General features: G+C 47.3%; 1 long non-coding RNA gene across 1 annotated transcript; it reads left to right on the forward strand.

The window, feature by feature from the left end:
• The first annotated feature begins 6,057 nt into the window (after nucleotides 1–6,057).
• On the forward strand, nucleotides 6,058–7,567 carry LOC138984170 (uncharacterized). The gene is made up of 3 exons (XR_011461426.1): nucleotides 6,058–6,267; nucleotides 7,215–7,259; nucleotides 7,460–7,567. It is a non-coding gene; the product is annotated as an uncharacterized lncRNA (long non-coding RNA).
• The last annotated feature ends 4,141 nt before the right edge of the window (nucleotides 7,568–11,708 follow it).

Consider the following 11,708-nt stretch of genomic DNA (forward strand, 5'->3'; position numbering starts at 1 on the left):
AATTTGATCAAAGCCATCCCCACCGGTGAGGCTGCCTGCCGGAGATGTTTGTGCAGTGGTCCCCGTGTTCAGGCAGCGTGGACAGGGAGGGGTGACAGTCTCGTGGCAGGAGTCGTTTTGTTGTTCCAGTGATATATGGTCCCCATCTGCTTTTGAAGCAGGGGATAGTGTCTCCGGTCAGGTAGCCTGCCCCAGAGGAATCCCATATTTCTTTGAGGGGTGGGACCACACGAACAGCCAGGCAACGCGGGAAGGAGACACTGACTGCCCTGCACTGGAGCGAGTCGTGACTGCTGCTTGGCAGCTGAGACCATGGCGATGACACGGGGTCTCTGAGCTCAGATGTTTTCCCAGAATTCCTGGCACAGGATTTAGGGGAAGGTTTTATCCTAAGGTCTGTGGTAAGAGCCCCTTCAACAGACGAATCAGATGACGAGAGAGCCCTGGCAGAGAACTCTTTCAAACACATAGAAAAGGCTGGGGACAGAGAACAAAAAAAACTATATACTAGCTTAATTTAGAGCGAGCGTGAACTAGGGAAAAAAAAGTGGGAAAAGCCACAGTCAAAGGTCATGGTTCTGATGGAAAACAGAGGCCATAATTAAGATGTGTGGCTGTGACTGTCTCTTCATGGATTTAGAAGCTATGAGTGTCCCAGAGTGCGAGAATGTTTCTTTAACCCGATGAAAGCAAGATATTGAGGGGCTGCTGCTGGTGGTTTGAGTCATCAAATGTTTATCTCTGAAGCAAATGATATTTGTCTTTCGTTTTATTCGTTTCTTTTTGGTGACGCTGGGTATTGGTTGCTGCCTGCAGGTTTCCTTGAGTTTCGCAGAGCAGGGGTTACTCTCGAGTTGCGGTGGTCCAGCTTCTCCTTATGGGGGCCTCTCTCACTGTGGACCATGGGTTCCATGGTGCACGGGCTTCAAGAGTCACGGCTCTCAGGCTTCACTGTCCCGAGGCATGTGGAATCTTCCCAGACCAGGGATCAAACCCGAGTCCTGTGCATTGGCAGGCAGATTCTTCACCGCTGGACCAGAGGAGAAGTCTGTGAATGATGTTTCTGAATTGCCCCGGCTGACTCTGAGATGCCGCTCTACCTCTGTAACTCATGTTTGGGTTTCATTTTGTCCTTAACTTGTTAAAAATGTAAGATTTAATTATGAATATTTCTGCAAGAAATTGACGTGTTTTGGACACGGGGTGTGTGAGTGGGCTGGAGCGTATACGCAAGCATTGATGGGAAGACTCACTAGCAAGTTCATGAACTCTTTTTGAAGTAACATGAACTCTTTGGGAAAACATTTCAAATGTCCTGTGTCCCTACTTGAGAGGGTTTTGTTTTAGCCCTCATGGGTATTGTGAGCAGCACTTTTCTCTTCTCCCCAGACTCGGATCTCTGTCGACACTGGCTCACGAGCCAACAAAGGACAGATCAGCCTGTTTGTTATTCTAAAGCAGAGATGGTGCACGTTTCCGTCTGACCATGGTTGCTCTGTCTCATGGAACTTTCTGGTTCTTGCTCCCGAGGTCACCTTCCAGCAATTCCATGCTTTTGGTCTCAGCATAAATGGCTCTGGGGCAGCATGAGCCCCACTGCCCAGAAAGCAGGTGACTCTCCCAGAGTAAATTATTATTTAGCCCTGGGAGGGTCCAAGGTTTGTACAACCATGCTTATCCTTCCTATGTACAAGGCCCTGAGATATTTTCTTATTTGTCCTGTCTTAATCCAGGCTAGTCGATTTCTGTGATTTTCTTTGTGTGTGTGTGTGTGTGTGTGCTCGCTCAGTGTGTTCAGCTCTTTGTGACCCCATGGACTGTAGCCCACCAGGCTCCTCTGATCATGGGATTTCCCAGGCAAGCATACTGGAGTGGGTTGCCATTTCCTCCTCCAGGGGACCTTGCCAACCCAGGGATCGAGCCTGAGTCTTTTGCATCTCTTGCAAAGCAGTTGGATTCTTTTTTTTAAAGATTACTTATTTGTTTGGCTGTCCCAGGTCTTAGCTGCGGAACGGGGGATCTTTAGTCGCAGCATGCGAACAGTTAGCTGCAACACGTGGGATCTGGGTCCCTGACCAGGGATTGAACCCAGGCCCCCTGCACTGGGAGTCCAGAGCCTTAGCCATTGGATCACCGACCTGGGAAGCCATGATTTTCTTTTACAGATGATGCTGAATGGACTTCTCTCTTTTCCAATAGGCTTTGCTCTGCTCTGTTAAAATTGTGTCCTACACCATCTCCTGCTTGTATGATGTAACTGCCACCCCCTCAACACACCATAAAGCGTTTGTTGCCCTGAAACATCTTATAGGGAGGAAAGCATTATCTCCATCTATGGCTGGACCACTCGATGTCAAGTCACTTTTGAAGAAAGAAGATGGTTATCTGTGACCCTGGGGGTAATCAACATTGGATTATTCCTAAAATGCCTACAACTCCCCCACCCACTTCCTGGGGTCTGGATGAGCCCAGAGGCCACCCCCATCCCAACCTGCCCATGTGTCTGAGCCTGAGCGTCTGAACAGCCTAAAACCTCCTTGCTGTTGTTTGCATTCACTTTAGCTGGGGAGCAAACGTTTATGACACCTCCCTCTGAATCTATCACTTTGCAATCTCATCTTTTCTGAGAAAATATTCTATAGTTTTAGTGCTGCTGCTTCATCTAGACAGCAATATTTTCTTGAAAAGAGATTTTATTCTGAGCGAGCCTCTGCAGAATAAGAAATTAGGCAATTTAAGAAGATAGATATTACTTCCTCCAAAACAGATAGCTTAAGCAGATAAGCCACGAGTCTTGCACACATATATACATTTTTTGAAAGCAATTACCATCTGCCTGATGAAGAAGAATAACTCTGCTGGAATTGGGGTTTATTGTGCAGCTTTATAATTAGGAAGCCTCTGAACAGAATAATATCCTTATCAGAATTCATGAAGAAGGGCTTCTAATATTTTTCTTTTATTTTCAAACTCATTATATGAACAACGTTTGGGGTTTTGGATAGAAGAGTTTATACGTATATGTCTTGCAGGGCAGAGCATTTTTGTGACTATATTTTTTGAGAAGGGGAGGAGCCCCTGCAGCTGAGGATCCTTCTTGGTTGCTCTGACATTTCTCTCACATCAAATGTGTGTGCTGAAGTGTTGGCCTCGATCGCCCAGCAGGGCTGGTTCTGGGCCAAGGAGGGGAGGTGGAATCCAGCTCTTAGGTCCGCCCTGTGATCCTGTGGTGGTCCCCTTCCTCTAGCAAATTCCTCCATGTGCCAGGATTGCCCAGTCCCTCATCCCTGCCCTACTCCGCTTCTATCCTCTGTGCCTGAAAATGCCCCCCACCCCAGAGGCTCACAGCTCCCTGAGACCCCTCAGCTCCCCTTTCTTGGTTACCTGTGCCGCACAGGGTGCCAGTTATTTGAATTAGCCGAAAATGTCTACTTGAGCATGGCTGGGGGGTGGGGAGAAGCCCGTATCCTCCCTGAGAGATGGAGGGTTTCCTGCCACGTCAATAAACAAGCAGGCCACAGTCATCAGCCTCCAGGGCGTGCAGGAAGGAGAGCAGTACCTGCCACACTGGCCCCGATAGCTGAGAGGCACAGGAACGAACAATTTCAGCGGGCTCAGCCTCCTGCCTCTTACCGTACAGGGACAAGCACTAAATTCCTTACCTTGAAATGTGTGGTTTTCATTCATTCGCAAAAACACTTTTGATGTTCAGACTACCTGCCATTTGTTGCAAACCTCTAGGTAACCTGACTCCTCCCTGCCCTCCCCCTGCCTTGGAGTAGTTTACTCAGAATTACTTGAGATGCTGTCTCCTGGGCTTAAGGTCCTAAAAATTCCCACTGAATAAAACATTGTTGTCCAGTTGCTAAGTCGTGTCTAACTCTTTGCGACTCAAACTATGTCCATTGAGTCAGTGATGCCACCCAACCATCTCATCCTCTGTCACCCCCTTTTCCTCTTGTCTTTAATCTTTCCCAACATCAGGGTTTTTTTTTTTCCAATGAGTCAGCTCTTCCCATCTGGTGGCCAAAGGGTTGGAGCTTCAGCTTCAGCATCAGTCCTTCCAATGGATATTCAAGACTGATTTCCTCTAGGATGGACTGGTTGGATCTCCTTGCAGTCCAAGGGACTCTCAAAAGTTTTCTCCAACACCTCAGTTCAAAAGCATCGATTCTTCGGTGCTCAGCTTTCTTTATGGTCCAACTCTCACATCCATACATGACTACTGGAAAAACCATAGCTTTGACTGTTCAGACCTTTGTCAGCAAAGTGGTGTCTCTGCTTTTTAATACACTGTCTAGGTTGGTCATCTCTTTTCTTCCAAGGAGCAAGCATCTTTTAATTTCATGGCTATGGTCACCACTCACAGTGATTTTGGAGCCCAAGAAAATAAAATCTGCCAGTGTTTCCATTTTTACTCCATCTATTTGCCATGAAGCAATGGGACCGGATGCCATGATCTTAGCTTTCTGAATGTTGGTATCTCTCAACTTTAGCTTGTTGTTGTTCAGTCACTAAGTCATGTCTGGCTCTTTGTGACCCCAGGGGCTGCAGCAAGCCAGGCTTCCTTGTCCTTCACCATCTCCTGGAGCTTGCTCAAACTCACGTCCATTGAGTTGGTGATGCCATCCAGCCATCTCATCCTCTGTCATCCCCTGTGGTGACTATGTTTTAAGTCGACGTTCCCTTACCCCGAGACATCCATTCACAATTTTTACCTGTTACAGGCGGAATCAGGTCCTGTAACCCTCTGCTTCATGTGTTAAAGTTCTAACCCCCAGTACCTCAGAAGGGCCTTTTTGGAGGCAATTGAAGTAAAATGAGGTTATGAGGGTGGAGCCTGATCCAACAGGCCTGGTGGCCTTAGAAGAAGAGGAGATGAAAACACAGACCCGAGGCACCCAGGGAGGACCGCGGGAGGACTCTGGAAGAAGACGGCTGTCTGCAAGCCCAGGAGGGAGGCCTCAGGAAACACCAACCCTGCCGACTCCTTCAGCATGGATTTCTAGCCTATAGAACTGTGACCACGTGGTACTCTGTTGGGGCCGCCCTGCTGCTGCTGCTGCTGCTGCTGCTAAGTTGCTTCAGTCATGTCTGACTCTGTGCGACCCCATAGACGGCATTCCACCAGGCTCCTCCGACCCTGGGATTCTCCAGGCAAGAACACTGGAGTGGGTTGCCATTTCCTCCTCCAATGCATGAAAGTGAAAAGTGAAAGTGAAGTCGTTCAGTCGTGTCCGACTCTTAGTGACCCCATGGACTGCAGCCTACCAGGGTCCTCCGTCCATGGGATTTTCCAGGCAAGGGTACTGGAGTGGGGTGCCATTGAATATACCCACCCGCACCTTTGCGCTGGTGTGTTGGCCCAATGAGCCTCCACGGTGCCTTGCACACGGCTGGGGTCCTAGCGCACAGAGTCCTGGCCTGCTCCGCACGGGCCTAGCTTCTAGTTCCAACCTTCTTCTCCAGCTAGTTTGCGAAGCACTAGGTCTCCAAGGCTCATGTTTAAGTCGGCTGGAGCGCACATTTCATTTGTCCCTAAAACACTGTTCTGTGCGGGGATTTCGTGCCCAGACTGCCGCACAGTGGCGCTGGGACTCTTAATGTGCTTGGGGCGTGCTTAGTCTCCTCCGACTTTTTTCGACCCCATGGACTGTAGCCCGCCCATGTCCTCTGTCCATGGGGATTCTCCAGGCCCGAATACTGGAGTGGGTTGCCATGCCCTCCTCCAGGGGATCTTCCCAACCCAGGGATTGAACCCAGGTCTCCCACATTGCAGGCAGGTTCTTTACTGTCTGAGCCACCAGGGAAGCCCAAGAATACTAGAGTGGGTAGCCTATTCTTTCTCCAGAGGATCTTCCCCACCAAGGAATTGAATCGGGCTCTTCTGCATTGCAGGTACCTGGGAAGCACTTGGAACCTTAATATGTGAAACGATTTCCTGGCCATTCGTTCTGTCTTTCCTGACAACCCTCAGGCAGACACACTTGGCCCTCAGCCCCGGAGGGCACACGTTTCCCTTTTCCTGGGACTACTGAAGCTTCCCCTGGGCTTGTCCCAGAAAGTGGTGCTGGGGCTCTGGGACCACCCAGGTGGGATCTGGGACAGACGGGATGGGAGGGGGCGCTGAGTCCTGCTCCCTTCATCCTGCTATGGGGATTCATGTCACTGTAACAGAGGCTTCTGCCTGTTTCAGGGCGGTGATGAACAACAAGAGGAGGAAGCGTGCAGAGATGCACAGGCAGAGGAGTGGCCTGCTGACCCGAGGTTAGCACCTGTGGGGGAGGGGGCTGGAGCCACGGGGGAGGGGGGCTGGGACCCGTGGGGGAGGCTGGCACCATGGGGGACGGGGGTTGGCGCCACGGGGGAGGGGGGCTGGGACCCGTGGGGGAGGGGAGGCTAGGGGATGGGAGGCTGGCACCATGGGGGAGGGGGCTGGGACCCGTAGGGGAGGGGAGGCTGGCACCATGGGGGACGGGAGGCTGGCACCCATGACGGAGGGGAGGTTGGCACCTGAGGGATAGGGGCATCAGCTTCCTGGGCCAGGAGCTGCTTGCTTGCTCCCCCATCTTCCAGTGGACGAGCCCTAGGCTGCAGGAGACTCTGGAGCCCAGCCCAGCTCTGCCGGGGCCCCAGCCTGGGAACCTCTCCAAGGCAATGCAGAAGCAAGGACGAACAGCCCAGGCGTGCAACCAGAGTGAGCTATTTTAAAAAGTAACACGCAGGAGCTGTGTCTGTGACGTAGAAGCAGTCCACCTGCAAAGTGGGATAATGATGCATCTGCTGATGAGCTGCAGACGTCACTGACTCTGAGGTCACGGGTGCATATGCGAACTGCCTTGTTAAAAGTCTAGGGTTTGCTGAATTCTGTAATAGGAAAATGTAAAAATATTCAGGCTCGGGACTGACATTAAATTATTCAGATAGGAAAGTAGTGTTAAACTAGAAATATGTAAATAGAGAAAGCCTTGAAGTCATCCTGAAGATATTACCCTGTCTCCAAGGAGAGTTCCCCAGGGTGGCAGCTGAAACAAGGTTATGTGTTTCTCAGCGTAGATGCCCCGGGGCTGCTCATTTCCTAAGCTGAGTTCATCTGTTTTTTTGTTTTTTAACTTTTAATTTTATATTGGAGCATAGTTAATAAACAATGTGGTGTTAGTTTCAGGTGTACATATCCATGTATCTATTCTTTCTCAAATTTTTTTCCCATTTAGGTTGTTACGAGCAGAGTTATCGAGCAGAGTTCCCTGTGCTTTACAGTAGGTCCTTGTTGATGATCTATTTTAAATACAGCAGTGTGTATGTATCAGTCCCAAATTCTCTTACTATACATCCTCCCATCCTTCCCCTCTGGTAACTATAAGTTCTTATCTAAGTCTGTGAGTTTGTTTATGTTTTGTAAATATGGTTCAAAAGGATATATACACCCCAGTGTTCACGGCAGCCCTGTTCCCAATAGCTGAAGCACAGAAGCAACCTGAATGTCCACTGACAGAAGAATAGATAAAGATGTGGTGCGTATATGCAGTGGAATATGATCCAGCCGTGAAAAAGAATGAAATCACACCATTTGCAGCAACCTGATGGACCTGGGAACTATCACACTGAGTGAAGTGAGTCAGACAGAGAAGGAGAAGGATTTTATGGTATTGCTTATACGTGGGGTCTTAAAAAAATGACACAAATGAACTTATTTATACAATAATGCATTTGCTTTTAACAACAACCTATCTAAAAAGGAAAGTTCACAGAGACTTTAGGGTCTCCAATATGATATATATTTACAGATTTAATATATACATACAAAATTATTATGGTTATTAATACTAATTAAACATAATGGAAATCATTATATTTAAGTGTAAATAGTTATAATATGTAACATAGCATGTTTATATTCAGTTCAGTTCCGTCTCTTAGTAATGTCTGACTCTGCGACCCCATGGACTGCAGCACTCCAGGCTTCCCCATGCATCACCAACTCCTGGAGCCTACTCAAGCTCACGTCCATTGAGTTGGTGATGGCATCCAACTATCTCATCCCCTGTCATTCCCTTCTCCTCTCCCCTTCAATCTTTCCCAGCATCAGGGTCTTTTCAAATGAGTCAACTCTTTGCATGAGGTGGCCAAAGTACTGGAGTTTCAGCTTCAGTATCAGTCCTTCTGATGAATATTCAGGATTGATTTCCTTTAGGATTGACTGGTGATCTCCGTGCAGTCCAAGGGACTCTCAAGAGTCTTCTCCAACACCACAGTTCAAAAGCATCATTTCTTCGATGCTCAGCTTTCTTTATAGTCCAACTCTTACATTCATACATGACTACTGGAAAAACCATAGCTTTGACTAGACAGACCTTTGTTGGCAAAGTAATGTCTCTGCTTTTTAATATGCTGTCTAGGTTGGTCATAACTTTTCTTCCAAGGAGCAAGCATCTTTTAAGTTCATGGCTGCAGTGATTTTGGAGCCCCCAAATATGAAGTCTGTCACTGTTTCCATTGCTTTCCCATCTATTTGCCATGAAGTGATGGAACTGGATGCCATGATCTTAGTTTTCTGAATGTTGAATTTAAAGCCAGTGTTTTCACTCTCCTCTTTCATATTCACCAAGAGACTCTTTAGTTCTTCGTTTTCTGTCATAAATGTGGTGTCATCTGCATATCTGAGGTTATTGATATTTCTCCTGGCGATCTTGGCTCCAGCTTGTGCTTCTTCCAGCCCAGCGTTTCTCATGATGTACTCTGTGTATAAGTTAAATAAACAGGGTGACAATATACAGCCTTGATGTACTCCTTTTCCTATTTGGAACCAGTCTGTTGTTCCACATGCAGTTCTAACTGTTGCTTCCTGACCTGCATACAGGTTTCTCGAGAGGCAGGTCAGGTGGTCTGGTATTCCCATGTCTTTCAGAATTTCCCACAGTTTATTGTGATCCACACAGTCAAAGGCTTTGGCATAGTCAATAAAGCAGAAATAGATGTTTTTCTGGAACTCTCTTGCTTTTTTGATGATCCAGCAGTTGTCGGCAATTTGATCTCTGGTTCCTCTGCTTTTTCTAAATCCAGCTTGAACATCTGGAAGTTCATGGTTCAGGTATTGCGCATTGAGCATTACTTTGCTAGTGTGTGAGATGAGTGCAATTGTGCAGTAGTTTGAGCATTCTTTGGCATTGCCTTTCTCTGGGATTGGAGTGAAAACTGACCTTTTCCAGTCCTGTGGCCACTGCTGAGTTTTCCAAATTTGCTTGCATATTGAGTGAAGCACTTTTACAGCATCATCTTTTGGGATTTGAAATAGCTCAACTGGAATTCCATCACCTCCACTAGCTTTGCTCATATATTACACAGTACTATTTGTATATATTATATATACATGTGGGCTTCCTTGGTGGCTCAGACAGTAAAGAATCTGCCTGCAATGTGGGAGGCCTGGGTTCAGTCCCTGGGTTGGGGAGCTCCCCCGGAGGAGGCCGTGGCAGCCCCCTCCGGTATTCTTGCCTGGAGAATCCCATGGGCAGAGGAGCCTGGCGGGCTACGGTCCTCAGGGCCACAGAGAGTTGGACGCGACAGCAGTAAAGGTATGCATGCATACCTGTGGCGCCTGTGCTCCGCAGTGTCCGACTCCTCGTGAACCCGTGGACCACAGCCCTCCAGGCTCCTCTGTCCGTGGGATTCTCCAGGCAAGAATACTGGAGCGGGTTGCTATTTCCTTCTCCAGGGGATCTTCCCGACCCAGGGATTTAACCTGCATCTCCTGTGGTTCCTGCATTGCAGGTGGATTCTTTACCTGCTTTTATGTTATTATAAATGATATGATTAGTGGAAAATACTCCAGACGTATGCTCTGCAGTAAAATGGCATTAGGCGTAGGGTTTGCACATGGAGGTCAGGAGAAAGAAGACATCTTTCCTGTTCCCAAGGTCATGTTAACCCAGAAGAGCGCAGCATATGAATTAACATAGCATCTTTTTAACAAAAACGTAGCTTAACCCAGGAACAGAGGAGCCTGGTGGGCTGCCGTCTACGGGGTCGCACAGAGTCGGACACGACTGAAGCGACTTAGCAGCAGCAGCAGCAAGGTGAGAACATTATTAAATATATATTTTCTTATGAAGTAAAAAAAATGACTTAGTAAATAGGAGGCTGTTATTACTACTTTCCTTTGCAAATATATTTGCCCATGTTCTTCCAGTCAGTGATTTCTTTGTGCTGAGCCTCTGCTTATGCGTTTATAACGCCCTCGTTTCTGTGTATCACTGGTTTTTGCTAGCTCTCATTCCATGAGGATCTGGGGACTCCTGCGTTGGGCTGCTGCTACTTTTCTTCATTGGCCTTCCCAGGTGGCTCAGTGGTAAGGAAATAGCTGCCGAGACAAGAGACAGAAGAGGCCGGTCCGATCCCTGGGTGGGGAAGATCCCCTGGAAGAGGCAATGACAACCACTCCAATATTCTTGCCTGGATAAATCCCATGGACAAAAGAGCCTCCCGGGCTACAGTCCATGGGGTTGCAAAGAGTCAGACACAACTTAGCTGCTAAAAACACACACACACACACACACACACGACTTTCCTTCATTACTTACGTAATTTCAAAATTATTTCTCAGTCTCTTGATTTTCCGAAAGATTGCTTTTCCTATTGTGTAAATGGTTTGAGCCAAGAGTTGAATTTAATGAGATGTTGTTTTTTTGACGCTCGATAAATAAGACGTCATTTAACCAGGGCTTTTGCTATACAAAGAATGAGAAAATTTAACGAGTTCCAGCACGGCCCTGGCAGCTCACTGCCCCCGTCACACTTGCAAATGGTTTATTAGAAACTCCTTTTACTCATCAATTTCCACTTGCTTCCATTTTCTAAGTTGTGGCTTATGTCTGCAACTCTCCATATTTAATCTAATTCCAAAGTCAAATTACTCTTGGTTTATTTGGGTTCAACAAGGTCTGCTGTGAGGCAATTTTGCAGGTGTGAAAAACTTATTATTCACTTTTCATAGAGCATTGCCCTTTTCCTGCCAAATAACAAATTCTACTGAATCACTGTTGAGCGGGAAAGTAACCTTCATCTTTATGTCTCAGAATCGGCAGATCACTTTTAAAACTCTTCTTCCCCTCTATGTGTGAGACAGCAAAAGAGACACAGATGTATAGAACAGTCTTTTGGACTCTGTGGGAGAAGGCAAGGGTGGGATGATCTGAGAGAATAGCATTGAAACATGTATGTTATCATATGTGAAACAGATCGCCAGTCCAGGTTCAATGTATGAGACAGGGTGCTCAGGGCTGGTGCACTGGGATGACCCTGAGGATGGGATGGGGAGGGAGGAGGGAGGGGGGTTCAGGATGGGGAATACATGTATACCCGTGGCTGATTCATGTCAATGTATGGCAAAAACCACCACAATATTGTAAAGTAATTAGCCTCCAATTAAAATAAATAAATTAAAAAAAATTAAAACTCTCCTTCCAAACCGGAGGAGGTCAGATAAGGTTTCATTTGTTCATTCATTCATTCATGCATTCAAGGAGTATTTGTTAAATGTGGTAGACTAGGCTAGACTTTTATAGTTAAAAGAATAGTATAGACTGCAACTCCGGAATGGCAGGGGTTAATATTCTAGTTCAGCCATTTCAACCTGGCTACATACAGGCTCACAGGGGTGGGTGCATGGGGCTATCTTGGGATAAACTGATGCCCACTTCCCCAGGGCC

The sequence above is a fragment of the Bos mutus genome, chromosome 20, assembly GCF_027580195.1.
Source record: "Bos mutus isolate GX-2022 chromosome 20, NWIPB_WYAK_1.1, whole genome shotgun sequence".
NCBI classification, from domain to species: domain Eukaryota; kingdom Metazoa; phylum Chordata; class Mammalia; order Artiodactyla; family Bovidae; genus Bos; species Bos mutus.